The sequence below is a fragment of the Ctenopharyngodon idella genome, chromosome 22 (assembly GCF_019924925.1).
Source record: "Ctenopharyngodon idella isolate HZGC_01 chromosome 22, HZGC01, whole genome shotgun sequence".
In the NCBI taxonomy this organism is placed as follows: Eukaryota; Metazoa; Chordata; class Actinopteri; order Cypriniformes; family Xenocyprididae; genus Ctenopharyngodon; species Ctenopharyngodon idella.
In genome coordinates, this window is record NC_067241.1 from 9,634,814 (window position 1) to 9,649,578 (window position 14,765).

Consider the following 14,765-nt stretch of genomic DNA (forward strand, 5'->3'; position numbering starts at 1 on the left):
ACTTGGTGCTGCTTTCTAAAGCTGATTCGCCTCCTAATACGGCCTGCTATTTTTCCAAAACACTTGGTGCTGGTGGCGCACCACATATGAAAGCAATAGTTCACCCCGAAATGATAATTCTGTCATCGTTTATTTCTTCCGTGAAACACAAAATATAATTTACTGAAGAATTTCCATAAAGGTGAATGGTTCTAGGTCATTCTCAAAATATGGTCCCTTGACTCTTTTTTTCAATCATGAAAAAGACATTGTCAGGAGACACCATATAAAACAGTTTATTAAATAATATGAAATTATTTTACTCCACTGTTATTTACTGTAAATATTTAATTTTCTAGATAAACCCCTTCATCTGGTCTTCTGGACATTTTAATTTGTTTTCTGAAGTTAAACTGTATTTTTGCTTTTGTTCTTCTTGAGTTAAGCATTAGCACATGTGTGCAAAAAAGCAAAATAAAATAAGTATTTAATAATATGAATTAGCGGTGGGCGATATACTGGTAGAAATTTGTCAACCGTTAGAGGTTTTGGACTATTGTCTCTATATCGTGGTTACGCTCATGTGGCTCACGTGCTGCATGGTCACGAAAGCTTATCATTTGTATGCGTTTTTAAGCATTGCGGTTTAAAAACAAGTAGTTTTAAACCGTTGAAGCGCAATTAGCAGCAAAAGACAACTTATTTCAGCATATGCAAGCGCTCTCTGAGAGTCTGTTTCTCATGTTGTGCGACATGAAGCCGCTGCTCGTGCAGAGCAAATCTGTCATATAGGCTACATAAAATTATAATGAGAACACGACTATAAAAGAATGTTGTGAATTGTTTGTCCGCCCGTGTTTTAGCGCGTTGTTACGGGATAAGCACATCCACAATGGAGTTCCACCTTCATGACAAGCACAGTCAAGTTCGCTTGTGAATTCGCAGCTTTTTGTGCAATTGTAAGTTGCAATATTATGTTTATTCTGTATATATGCTTTGGTTAAGTTAATTAAACAGTAGTGAAGCGCTTCAGTTTCAGTTTAGCACTTCAATGATCATCTTTAGCTTTTGCGCACGCAGCTCAAACAGCAATGCACAACATTAATAACTATGATTGGGACTGTCATATACAGTACATAACATTACAGAGAGAACACTATTGTAATAAAACATTGTGAATTCTTCAAAATTTTCATATCGATACATCTCTAAAAAGAATGCTCGACCCTTCTGCCAATAATGTTATCAATTTAAAAAAATGATTTGAAAATAAAAAGGTGTGGAAAAGTAGTACCAAGGGTAAAGCTCAGAGTAAGAAGAGGATGTTGAAATATGCACATGGTGATTTTCCCATCATGTTGAACAAGTTATAAATTTATTATTAATTTTTATTTTTTTCCATATGGTTTGTTTAAACGTGTCAACAATGTTTAAATGCTCATGGTATTCAATTATTTTAGCCAGTCAGAAGTATCAATTTTAAAATAATATCTTACAAAATTATTAATTATGATTTTTATTACAATTTGACACTAGTGTAACGACTATTTCTTCATTCATGAAATAAAATAAGACCAAGAACAAAATGAATGAAGGACAAAATTTGTAATATTGTGCACAACATTGTCCTTTTTGGAGTACCTGTGATGAAAAACAGCACTCTGGATATTTTGCGATATTTCTTTTTCAGTGTTGTGTGGTAGAAAGAAAGTCATACAGGTTTGGAACATGATGGTGAGTAAATATTGACATAATTTTCATTTTTGGGTGAACTGTTCCTTTAAGTGAAGGGTTACATTACTCACTCTCTCCTGAGGCAACACCCATGTTTGTCACTCTTTCTCTGCAGAGTGCCAATCGAACCAAGGTCACAGGGTGCCACGAACACACCTGCTTTAAATTTAGAAGAGCAAACAGGCACGATGGAGTGGCCCTTTTATAATAGTTTATCTTATCTCCTTCATCCAATAGGGTGTTTTATTCACCCTCCAGTAAAAGCAGAAGGAGCTGATAGCACCGGGTCCAAATTTCAGGGGCATTTTGGAGATTTATGGAGCAACCTTTACACGGTTTCTCTGAAATGTACCCTACCCACTCCCCATAAAACAATCAGGTAGAGGTGCACAGCCCCTGCGAGAGGGTGCTTACACAAACACTCTTTCACAGCCCTCACACTGAGGCTTGAAACGCTGAGCGTGCTAGAACAGGCGACGGGGTGTGCGTTTTGTACGTGGTGAAGCGCGCCACCTCATCGTCCCTGATTGTATCCAGGAGTCCACAGCACACACATGCACACCTCATTAAAAGTAAAGCAACCATATGATTAGGAGTCTACAATCTAATTGCCCAGAGATAACGAACATGCACATGTGCTAAAATCACAGCAGGCTGTCATTCCAGCAAACAAAACACATTGTTAGCCATCGGTCATGGGCACAAACCTATGTGTAATAATTAATTCAAACCCTTGTTATTTGAGGGTGGCGTTGAGGGGTGGCAGTTAATAATTAAGCAACCTCTGGCCTTGGCTCAGTGGAAAGCATCCTCTCTCACAGAAAATGAGGCCTTCAGTAGAGCACCCCAACACACACACACACACACACACACACACACACAGACTGCACACAATGGCAAAGAATGAACTGCTTGCACACTGCCTACTACAAACACCTCAGTATACTATATTGCCTACTATACTATAGTGTGTAAAACGCATACTACATGCTACTGTAGAACAATAGGTATTTCTGTCACATGATTTCATAACATTTACTTCAACAAGTCTATGTATCACCTTTAATTTATCAGATTGTTCATTATTTCAAATTTTTTATCCTACTATCCAATTTATCCCATTTTTTAAAATTAGAATAAATACAAATAGTAATAATAAAAAAACTTGTGTATTTTTGCAGTACAATCAAATAAATAACAGATGAATTCATTTCCAAGTGTACAATATGTCGGCCATATTAGTTGACAACTTTTTTTAAATCAGTTTTGGCTGATTATTTAAAATATTTATTGACCATTATTGGACATGTTTGCACCTACTGAAGATCTAAATCATTATATAGTACCAACTTTAAAGCATAGCAATGGATTACGGCAAAAGTTAACCATTTAAGAGCACAGTCTCTTGACAAGTGTTTTTCCTTTAAGAGAACATGTTGACGCGAGTTGCTGTGTATATTTAAAAAAAAAAAAAAAAAAAGTTGAGAATGAGTTTAAAGTTCATTTCTTAAAATGCAACATCTTTTATTAATGGTACTGATTTTAAATGTTTGTTTATTCTATAGCAGATTTCAAAAGCAATCTTTCATATTCACTTGTCACATACAATCTATTTTGTAAAAAAGGTCAGTTGTTGGTATCAGTCAAAAAAAAAAAAAAAAAAAAAAAAAAAAAAGGCCGTAACTATGTCTTGAACATTGGGAGGGACCAATTTTTTATAAAGCATAAAGAAACAGAACAGTGAAGGAAATTGTAGGTCTAATTCTATTTGGGAAATAATCATTTTTAACTATTTGCAAATAATATTTGCATTAAAATATGCGCACATGTACTTTTATTTATAAGCCTAGTATGTTGAAAACGTAAAATCTTTCTTGGCTCATAACACTCAGAAACTACATGAATCACATAAATGCATATTTTCAATTCAAAACGGCCATATTTGGGAAAAAAGTCATGTAGTTTGCATCACTGGATGTTACCGTCGGTCGTTTAACATTTCTATCGCAAAACAGTTGACATGTATTTTCACTATTTACATCTGACCTCACTCTCTTTCAATGTTAAACCGATGCTTTGCGCTGGAATTCACGCACTGCTTCTAAAAACAGTAAACCCCACCTATTTTGATTTGATTGGCCGTCTCAATCATTTTGACATTGACAAGCGCTGTTAGACCGCTGAGGCAGACCAGACTAAAAATCGAACTTTAAACCTTTTTGTCATCCTAACAACGTACAGAGCCTGCACAATGGAGTGCAGCAGAGCAGTGCAAGAATTTCAAATATTCGGGGGGGGGGGGCAATTTGTCCATTTCTAATTATTAGGGGGGGGACTTGTCCCCCTCATTGTCTATGGTGGTTACGGCCCTGTGTTGTACAATGTACAGTAGTAGGTTAGTCAGGTATTCTATACATACTGAAAATTCACATACTGCATATATGTAGCCCCTCTAGTTCGCACCTGCCCGCTCCAAGCGGGACGTGAACCTGGGCTCGTCCACATGGGAGGTGGGCGCTCTAACAAGGAGGCTAAAGACCGCAGTCTCTAGCATCAGTTGCTAGAGCACCTCGAGCTCAGGGGGGTGAGGTTTACACGCACAGCTCTTTCTAGTCTACGTCTGTTACACTCACCCCCCTAAATCTCACTCCCATCTGGGTCACGGCACTAATGTAGCCCCTCTAGTTCGCACCTGCCCGCTCCAAGCGGGACGCAAACTCAGGCCCGTCTGCTGGGAGGTGGGTGCTCTAACAAGGTGGCTAAAGACCGCAGTCTCTAGTGTCAGTCGCTAGAGCACCTCGAGTTCAGGGGAGTGAGGTTTACACGCAGAGCTCTTACTAGCCTACGTCTGTTACATATAGTATATATGCATAATGCTGAAATAGTATGAGTAGTACGGTAATATTCTATCTGAACAGCCTGAGACCCGGAGGGACATTTATACTCTTAAAAGACTATATATTTATCTTTACAGAGAAAGGGAGGTATCTTCAGGACATTTTCACATTTCCTCTTTTCCCGTCTCTTTCCATCTTTTTATCTTCAAATGCATCTTTATCAGCCGCTGCCTCCATGTGGAGTCATTATGGAAGAGGGGGATGCCTGATCATGTGCATAAAAGAGGGGGGATGAGAACACTGGTCCGTTCTTCATGCTCCTATCTTTTGCATGATTCATCTGAAGAGGCCTTCAGATTTTATCGGCTAGCTCCTTCCCTATTTCTCCCCTCAGTGCCTCACTATCTCGCTCCGGGTCCTCCAGATTAACTCGGCAAACATACTCATAATCAAATAGAACACACACTGGGAAATGTCATATGTTAATGGCCTTGCATTTTTAATAACATTTCCATTAGGTGATCATGTGATTATCGCCCTTGGTCTCTCTCTGTCTCTCCCACACAGTGTCTTTATTGCCTTGTAGGCTCATGTTGGGGAGACACAGTCATCTTTTTTTCAGTCCTCAGAAGTAGATGAGGACGACCGTCTGTTTCAAATGACTTCACGTCTGCCTATCTATACACATGGTACGTCAGATGACTGACAGGCTAGTTTATTGGAAATAGCTGCACTCTTCAGTACGGGTGGGATATATGTCTATAGCTGCCCGGTCGGACGGTTGAATCAGATAAGAATCATGACCTGCTGAAACCAGAGAGAATGACCTGACAGCATTAATGAACCCTCTCCTCTCCTGCCTGTCATTCAAACGTGTCAACTCGACTGGTGAACAAAACGCTGCTTGAGAGTTTCAGGAGGTCATGCTATGGTTGTGTGAATGTATATACAGTAGTGCATGTGATAGCCATGTTGATGGAGAATATCAAGACAAGTTATTTATAAAGTAGCCAAAAACAAAAATCCCATTCATTTAGAGAAAATCATTATTAATAACATATAAACCTTTTAACATACAGTAGACATTAACTGAGGACATTTAGCAATGGCACTTAATTTTCTTAAAGGGATAGTTCACCCAAAAATAAAAATTATCCCATGATTTACTCACCCTCAAGCCATCCTAGGTGTATGACTATCTTCTTTCATACGAACACAATTGGAGATATATTTAAAAATATCCTTAGTTTAATATCCTTATCCATCGCTTCGCTTCAGAAGGCCTTTATTAACCCTCTGGAGCTGTATGGATTACTTTGATTATGGATGGATGCATTATTTTTGGCTTCAAAATCTAGGGATATTTTTAAATATATCTCCGATTGTGTTCGTCTGAAAGAAGATAGTCATATACACCTAGGATGGCTTGATGATGAGTAAATCATGGGATAATTTTCATTTTTGGGTGAACTATCCCTTTAAGAAGTGTTTTAATAGTCAAATTTCTAGTCCATATATAACCAACTATAATCCCAAAGAGATCTCAATCAATCAGTGAAGCCACTGACACTGATGTAAATAATACAGATTTTTGCTTTGTTTTTTCTTCAAATAAAAGTTAGAGCTAGAGTTAGAACTCTCTATTGAAGGAGATATTATTAAGGTACTTTTTAAAAGTCCTATCAAGGAAATGAATGGCAAAAATTCTTTCAAAACCAAGGCCACTGAAAAAATGGCCAGTCACTGTTGCACTTTACAGAAAAGAGCTCTTTGGAAATTCAGTCCCACATGCACATAATCACTGTCTTCTCTCACAAAGCAACTAGACGACCATAACACTTTTTTGTGAAGCTTTCACTGTCATGTTTCAGCCTGCTGCTTCTCTGAGTCACACAGTGTGCTATAAGGCTGTTTTCACACTCGATTCGTCTGCTTGGTCCAAACCCGAGTGCAATTCCACCCCCTCATCCAGCTTTTCTTTTTCTTTTTTTCAAATTGTACTTTTGGGTCTGAATAGCAATACCAACCAAACACAAAGAACTCAAAGTGAGTGAGTGGCAAGTCTGATGGGGGGCTTCAGACTTTCTATTTGAGCATCAGTGAGAGGGTTTCCTGCTGGAGCGTGGATCAACTTGTTCTGCTTTTGATGACTGTACCTGCTGCTGCTGCTGCTGATGTTGTTGTTGGGCATCTTTAAGCTGTTTGTCTGTAAACGCTGAGAGAGTTCAGAGCAGATCAGAGACGTCTGCTGTCTGAAGGACGGGAAGAGAGGGATTCCGTGAATAGAAAGCACTGGTGTGAAAAGACGAGAGATGAGTAGAGGAGGTGACAGGAGCTGCGATGATCAAGGGAGGTTAGTACAGGAGAGAAGCGGGAAACAGAGGGGTGATACAGCATTTAACACTGACAGATCTGCCGATGTGTGTGTATTGTATGTATGAGAGCATGCGTCTGACACGCATGTTGACACGCATTCCAGTGCAGCCAGAGGAATCATCACATGTACACACAAACACACACACACACACACACACACACACACACACACGCACACACTCACACGTTTACTCAACTACCAAAATATGAGCTTAGACTTTCGTCCATAGATTTCTATTGTTTTTAAATGCAGCTAATTATAGATACTAAAAACTAACCATTTTACCAGCCATAATAAACACTTTTGGGGGTTTTTTAAATATATTTTTGCATATTTAAAGTGTGTCACATTAGCGAAATTTCACATGCAAAAACAGGTCCATTGCCAATAGCGTAAAAATGTATGAAGTCACTTTCTGTTGGTCAGTGAGGTGAATTCGCAAGATTTGCAACATGAGCACAATCTGTGTGGGGAACGTTTGGTAACACTTTATTTTACAATGTCACTGTTACATGTTACATGTACTTACTGTAGTAACAACTATAAATTATGCACAAAATTAGATGCAACTAACCCTGAAATCAAACCCTAACCTTATAGTTAGTACATGTATTTAATTAATATTACTCAGTACTAAACTTTATAATTACACTTTAACAAGGACACCTTAAAAAAAATAAAGTGTAACCAAACGTTTTTTCCACACCTTTACACTATATATGCAGTATAAATGTTTAAAGGTTTGGGGTCAGTAAGATTTTTTTAAAGAAATTTATAGTTTTATTCCACAAGGATGCATTAAATTGATCAAAAATGACAGTAAAGACATAATGCTATAAAATTCAAATAAATGTTGTTCCGTTTAATTTTCTATTCATCAAATAATCCTGAGAAAAATGTATGATAGTTTCCACAAAAAAAAGCAGCACAGCTGTTTTTAAGACTGGTAATAAGAAAGGTTTCTTGAGTACCAATTCAGCATATTAAATTTTCACAATATTTTTCTGCATTTTTGATCAAATAAATATAGCCTTGGTGAGAACAAGAAACTTGAAGAAAAAAAAAAAAAAAAAAAAAAAAAAACCTTACCGACCCCAAACTTTTGAATGCTACTTGGTCAAATGATGGAAATAGTTCAAAATGAAGCTCATAGCATCAGCATGGACTCCTGTGTGCTGGGTAAGTGTTGGCTGCAAGGGCAATATTGTGATATCCATGTCTAATGGCCCCCAGGATAATCACACCTTTTGCTGAGCATTAAATAAAAGAAGGAGCTTCACACGTTTATCTAATTATTTATTTTTACACTTGACCTCTATCACTAGCTTCCAGAGGGAAAGCCGTCAAAGTCACACTGTCATTTTACATGGCCTACTTTCCCTACCACACACACGACACAGGCTCTGGGCTGCGGTTGCATTTGTCCTTTGAGTTACTTTGCCACTAGGGTTAAAACAAATCCACCCATGTAATGACAAAGGTCATCCAAATCCATCTGAGCTCTAATAGCAGGTCTGAATCATTCAAGCTTTAGCTTTCCTGAGCTTCAGCTTATGACCAGATCCTCTGATGGCATCCAAGGAACCTGTCACTAGAGGCAAAGGTGTACTATGACCTGACTATGCATTAAAAGGCACAAACAGGGATTAATGTTGAGATTATTCATGTTTATTTTTGTTCATGTTCATTTTTGACAATTTTTAGTAAATAAAAACATGAAACGCAAGAATTCAACGAAGCTTAAAGAAAAAAAAAAAATTACATTTTGCTAAAATAAAATGAAGCCTATTTTAAGAAGCATTAAAATACTGGATTTATAACACTATTTTCATGAATTTAAGATGTATTTTCATGAATTAAGCATTTCCCCCCATCAATTCTCATATGAAATATAATATAAAATAACATATAAAGTAAATATTATTTATATATTATTTAAATAGTATATATTATTTAATTTAAGTATACATAATGGTATTAGTTGAACTGCCTTTAATTTAAACAGTATATAAATTTATTGCACTACAGTCATTTTACTGTTAAAAAAAAGAAATTAAAAGTGCTGTAAAAAATTTATATAAATTTATATATATAGGGCGTCTAAAACCCCCTTAGTTGTTATAAATTCGCTGTAAACCACGGCCTCACAGGGCTTATTGTTTTTATAAAACAGTTACCACACAATACAAATATTAAAGTCAAAAAATATGTATCAATGCAACTTTCATGAAGTAAAAATCATTAAAAGGCTTCCTTCCGCTGGAAAAAATAGTCCCTGACCGTGAACAGCAAACGAAGTTACATTATTACGCCATTAGATGGCGGCAAAGATTGTCTTTATGAGCGAGTCACTCAGTCGCAAAGACTTTTATATTGAAAGTTGTTGTGAACACGGAACAAGATGCAAATGACAAATGCTTTGACTAACCCTGCCAGTCACGGGAAAACCCCTTAACTGTTAAAAGGACAAGATATCGCAGCGGACATTCAAACAGATTTTTTATTATGAACATAGGACTGACCTGAAGGAAAATGCTAAATTTGAATGCAGGCAATACACTCGGTCACTTGATATCTCTCTCACAATACTCTTCTACATAATGTAGTAAGCTTCAATGAACAAAATCAATTGAGAACATAAGTTTACGTTGCTAAGAGTGGTTGCTAAGACAGACACAGCAACATATATACATTCAGTGGCGCAGCGATACTTATGTAATGCGGTCAGCTGTATGTTTTCGGGAATTTTACAACGGCTTCGAACGTAGCTCAACCAATCAGAATCAAGGGCCGGAACTATCCGTTTTATAAAATAAAATAAATAATCAAATTAATTTAAAAAAAAGAAATTAAACAAAAATCTTTACATTTAAATAAAGTTGTAAGAAATTGACCTGGACATATTTTTGTGAGATCAAGACACAATGCAGGCTGAAATAAACTTTCATTCCCACATGACCATGTCTGGAGCATATGCACTAACTAGGAGGAAAAGGCTCTGACTAATAATGCCTTTTTAATACACACTAGCCAGGTAAGGATATGAATCACTTGTTCACATTTATTAAATACTAGTAAATGCACATAATTCACTGCTGCAGGGCTATAACGCAGTAGTAAAGTGCTGGTATAATGCAGTATCTCAGCTTCATTATACACCACAGCAGGGTTCTGATAAACCTTCCCAGGCCAATCATGAGGTTCAGTGATGTACAGGGTTAGTACAATGCTTTAGGGCAGACCGTGACCTTGACAGCATTTGTTCAGAGAACATTGCTCCATTGCTCTGAGCTTCATTATCTGAAGCACTGACCAACATTTTTAGCACTACGTGTGTTTGCCCCTCATACTGAGGTGTTAAGTAAATTTTCTCCATCACGCAGCTCCCAATATTCACTTGAACCATCCCCCCACTCTCTTCTCTTTCTCCTGCCTGGCCTCTGGCTTTTGCACAGAGAGAAGGGCACGGCACCAAGGCCACAGCCAGTGGGAGCCACAGCGTCAAAACCGACACTGCATGCACACAAACCACATGCTAAACAAACACCAATGCACAAGTCAGAAAGCAGTAACACCTGCAGGTTATGCCATTTACTATATGAACATACTAAGTAAAGCCAAACAAACTAGTGAAGACCAACATCTAAATGAAAAATATCACTTCACAGACTCACTTTTCCTGTTTAAATTAATAGAACGCACCAGCAATGGTTTGAAAATGTGCAAAACTCCTTTTGAAGCCACTACAATCAACATGTTACTTCAATCCAAGAGAACAAAAGTACTATACAATTTTTTTTCAGTCCACAGGTTAAGACCGACAAGCTGGGTTGAGATTAACAGCATGAGTAATTATGCATTTAGACAATGATTAACTTTTACAAGAGGTCAAACGAGTACAAGGAAGGGAAAGAGGCATCTACACCTAACACCTCAAAGAAGAAACTTTCTGCAAATACTGTATATAGGATCACATTTGCCTGTGTCTCCTCATGTTCAGGCAATCTGAAATCAGCCTGAGGTGATGAAGGTTATTCTTTGTGGCAGAACATTTCACTTTCAAGAGCAACTCTAATCAGTCAGAGAGAGCAGTCTTGATTACCTGACCTCCCTCTTTTATCTCTTTTTCCATCTCTCTTCCTCCATCATCATCATCATCATCATCTCTATACATTCTTGTCAGAGTCCTGCTGATAGAGGGGTTCAGGGGGTCTTTCTCAGCTGATGGCCCTCAGAGAGTTCTTTGCCCACGCCTGGCCTCCATGAGAGAAACTCTAGAGGACAGCAGCACTGCCCCTGCTCGACAGCTGTGAATGTGTCAGATGCTTTTATCCAAAGCAACTTACAGAGATTTCAACTTATACATTTTATAACTTCATGCTTACACCTCCATGAGCTACAGGAAGGCATAGGTAAAGCCATGGAGATCCTTAGAATTTAAAGCAAGGCTGTTGCAGGGAACCATACAGTATTCTAGACTTTCATAACAGGTTTCTTGCGCAAAAACTGATTTAGCAATTTAGTAATTGCCATATACCATCAAGTCTACATTCCAGCTCATTCTGGTCAGAAATTGCACATTCTGACCACCACTTAAAAAGACAAACCAAGTGGGGAAAAAATTAATTATTATATTTTCTGGAAAATAAGTTGCACATGACTGCTAAGTCCCACCAGGTCAAAATGTTTACAAACATTTCATTCCCCCGCACTCCACAAGAAATCTTATAAATTTAACGGTATTCAGAACAAAACGAGAATGAAAAATATAAGTAAAAAATAAACATACATTCTAAAAAACATATATCATACAAAGCCAAGTCTAAAAACAGATGTATTAGACAGTAAAACTGAATTACCAGTGTGTGAGTAATTGCGCTATACAAAAAAAATCTACACAAATACACATTCCTCTTTCAATCGGCATGAACCCAAATGTGTGTTTTGTGCCCTTGACATTAATGACAGTAAGTCGCTTTGGAAGTCACAACACCTTTCAGATGATAACTGTGATGATGCGTTCACACAGTTAACAACATCGCAAGTCTAGTAAAATATTTCATTTTTACAAAATTTAAAATACATTTATAATGCTATATGCTTTGTGTTATATTACCTTGGAAGTAAAATACAAAAAAATTAATTAACACTGCTGCGAGAGTGTTTCTAATATAACAGCTAAGGAAGTGACGGCAAATTTCACATTATTCTCTCTTCTGACTGCTGTAATCAATCTCTCTACATTTTTTCACTCTTTTGGAAAGTCATGGAAACGCTATCATGTATTTTTTCTTTTGTTATTGGAGCAAACAGTAAGACAAAAATTCTATTTGCTGTCATCTCCTGTTCACCACTATGGAAGATCACCCAACTATGACAACTTCCGCTTCTGAGAAACCCGGAAATGAGAAAAGGGTCCATTCCAAAAAAACACAGTAATATATTAAAAAATTGCAAAAAGTTTACCCAAAAATGAACACTTGTCATCACTTGTCAGGGCTGAAGGAGCAAGAAAAGGTGAATACTGGGAAGGTACAGTCACTGGTTCAGTTTGTGATTCAGTAGCTGATATTCTTTACTGAGTGTTCGCGTCTGTGTGGGTGTGTGTACACGTCTGTATGCAGCCTATATGTTTATCTTAAGTATCTAAAAAGAAAACTGTATGTATGTGATTTTGCTCAGCTTTCTGTATTGAAGATTTCAGATTGCCTTCAATACAAAAAGATTACAGCTATACTTTCACCATACACAGAGAGAGAGGAAGAAGGGGAAGAAAAAATGCTCTCTGCTTCACCGTCATTATCTAAATGCAGAGCTTTCTGGGTCGCTAATGTCACCCACAGACAGAGAAACTGCTGGAAAATGTAGCAAGAAACCACTGACCTAAAAAGACCTGGAGAAACTTCTCCTGACTCTTTCAGTAGCTCACCCAAAAATTAAAATTCATCATTTACTCAGGCTTAATTAGGACTAAAGATTTCATGCTTCAGAAGAGTCACATGAGTCAAATAAATTACTTTAATTTGCTTTTTTTTTTTTTTTTTGGAAGTCATACGATAACAGGTTGTTAAGTTGTTATTCACTGATAAATCCAATAATCAAGTCAGTGAGTCTAGAACACAAGAACTGGACCAGTACGAGTCACAGTAGTTTTTGTGAACCAAGTCAACTAATACATTGAAAAGATGTGATTCAAAAGAAGACACTGTTCATAAATCAGACTAACATCGCTACTTCTGACATGAATGTGCCAAGGACATTTGGCAGATGTGGGTATTTTCAGTCAATAATGAAGCTCCTGTAACTATTTATTGGAACTGCATGGAAAAATAAAGAAATAAAGACCAGGGGTGCGTTTCCTGTACAACGACGTAACTCGCAGCTTCACTACCGTAGTACGATGCATCATTGAACTAGCTAGTCATGACTGTTTCCCGAAACAATATTGTCACAAACCTGCCGTTCAGCCACGTTGTTGAATGATGTCATGCAGGTGGTGGAGTAATAACTTATTTAAATGAATCTGTTTGAGATCGAATTAATGCTAGATTTTTTGCTATAAATTATGGACATGGCATCTGAGGACTAATTCCTATTTTTCTCAGTTATTTTGCTTTATTTCCAGATTCAATAATAGGCTCGTTCTTACGTACCAGAGCACGTACGCACATGCGCACTCTTCAAAAACGGTGCTTAAAATCACTTGACAAACTAAAATATGTAAATGACATTTGTATATATTCGAAATAAAAGATATACATTGTACTTAATGTCAGCCTGCTTATTTTGCTCAAGATAATGATTTAGTAAATTCACACGTTCCAACCACACAAGTTTGCGATGCAGTTTGCGAATGTTCGTTTAAACGATGGTTTCGGGGAACACCAAATCGTTGAACTATGTTAGTAAAGACGGAACTTGCGATGTTAGTTGGCTAACAATGCTTTTGGGAAACGCACCCCAGAACAGTACCCTGAAAATCTCCTTTTGTTTTTCATGGAAGAGTATACAGGTTTGAAACAAGTGTGAGTAAATGACGATGGATGAATGAATTTCGGGCTGAACTAGTCCTTTAACCATCCAAAAGACACATCCACACCACTCTATATCTTCAGAGCTCTCACTTTCCATCGCTCTTTTTCTCCTTATCTCCATTTGTCTATAAATTTTTCTCTTTGTCCAGATCCCTCTCTCTCCTTGAAAGCAGCAGGGAGGAGGCCACTCGATCGCAATCAATACCTACATCTCTTCTCGCCTCATTCTGGCCATTCCAGCGCTCTCAAACAGCATGTGTGTAAAATAACAGCTTCATCTACTTACATACACAATCTCACAACACCACTGCCAAAAACATATATCAGTATTTTTGTCTTGTTTTCAGAAACATCTGAGCATCCTTATCTAAATAATCTATAAGCAGAAGCAAAAATATATAAAATATTAAAACTTGTTTTCAAAAAATATATTATGAATTTTCATTCGTATTTTATATTTTAATATACACCACCATTAGTATTACTAAGATTTTCTTTAAGGAAATTAACACTTATTCTGCAAGGATGCATTAAATTGATCAAAATTTAAAGACATTTATGATGTTATATCAAATAAATGCTGTTCTTTCCAAATTAAAGAATTTTGAAAAAAATGTTTCCACAAAAATATTAAGCAGCACAACCGTTTTCAATATCAAATCAGAATATTAGAATTAGGGATGCACAATATATCGGCTGATATAAGTTCATTTTTAATGATATCATTATCGGGCCGACAAGAAAATTTGGCCGATATATTAAAGCTGATAAATAATGGCTTATTTCCTTCAGCTGAGACACTAC

The 14,765-nt window shown here is 37.1% G+C and overlaps 1 protein-coding gene across 1 annotated transcript in view; it reads right to left on the reverse strand.

The window, feature by feature from the left end:
• nol4lb (nucleolar protein 4-like b) overlaps window positions 1-14,765 on the reverse strand; it is a 114,991-nt gene that overhangs the window by 42,578 nt on the left and 57,648 nt on the right.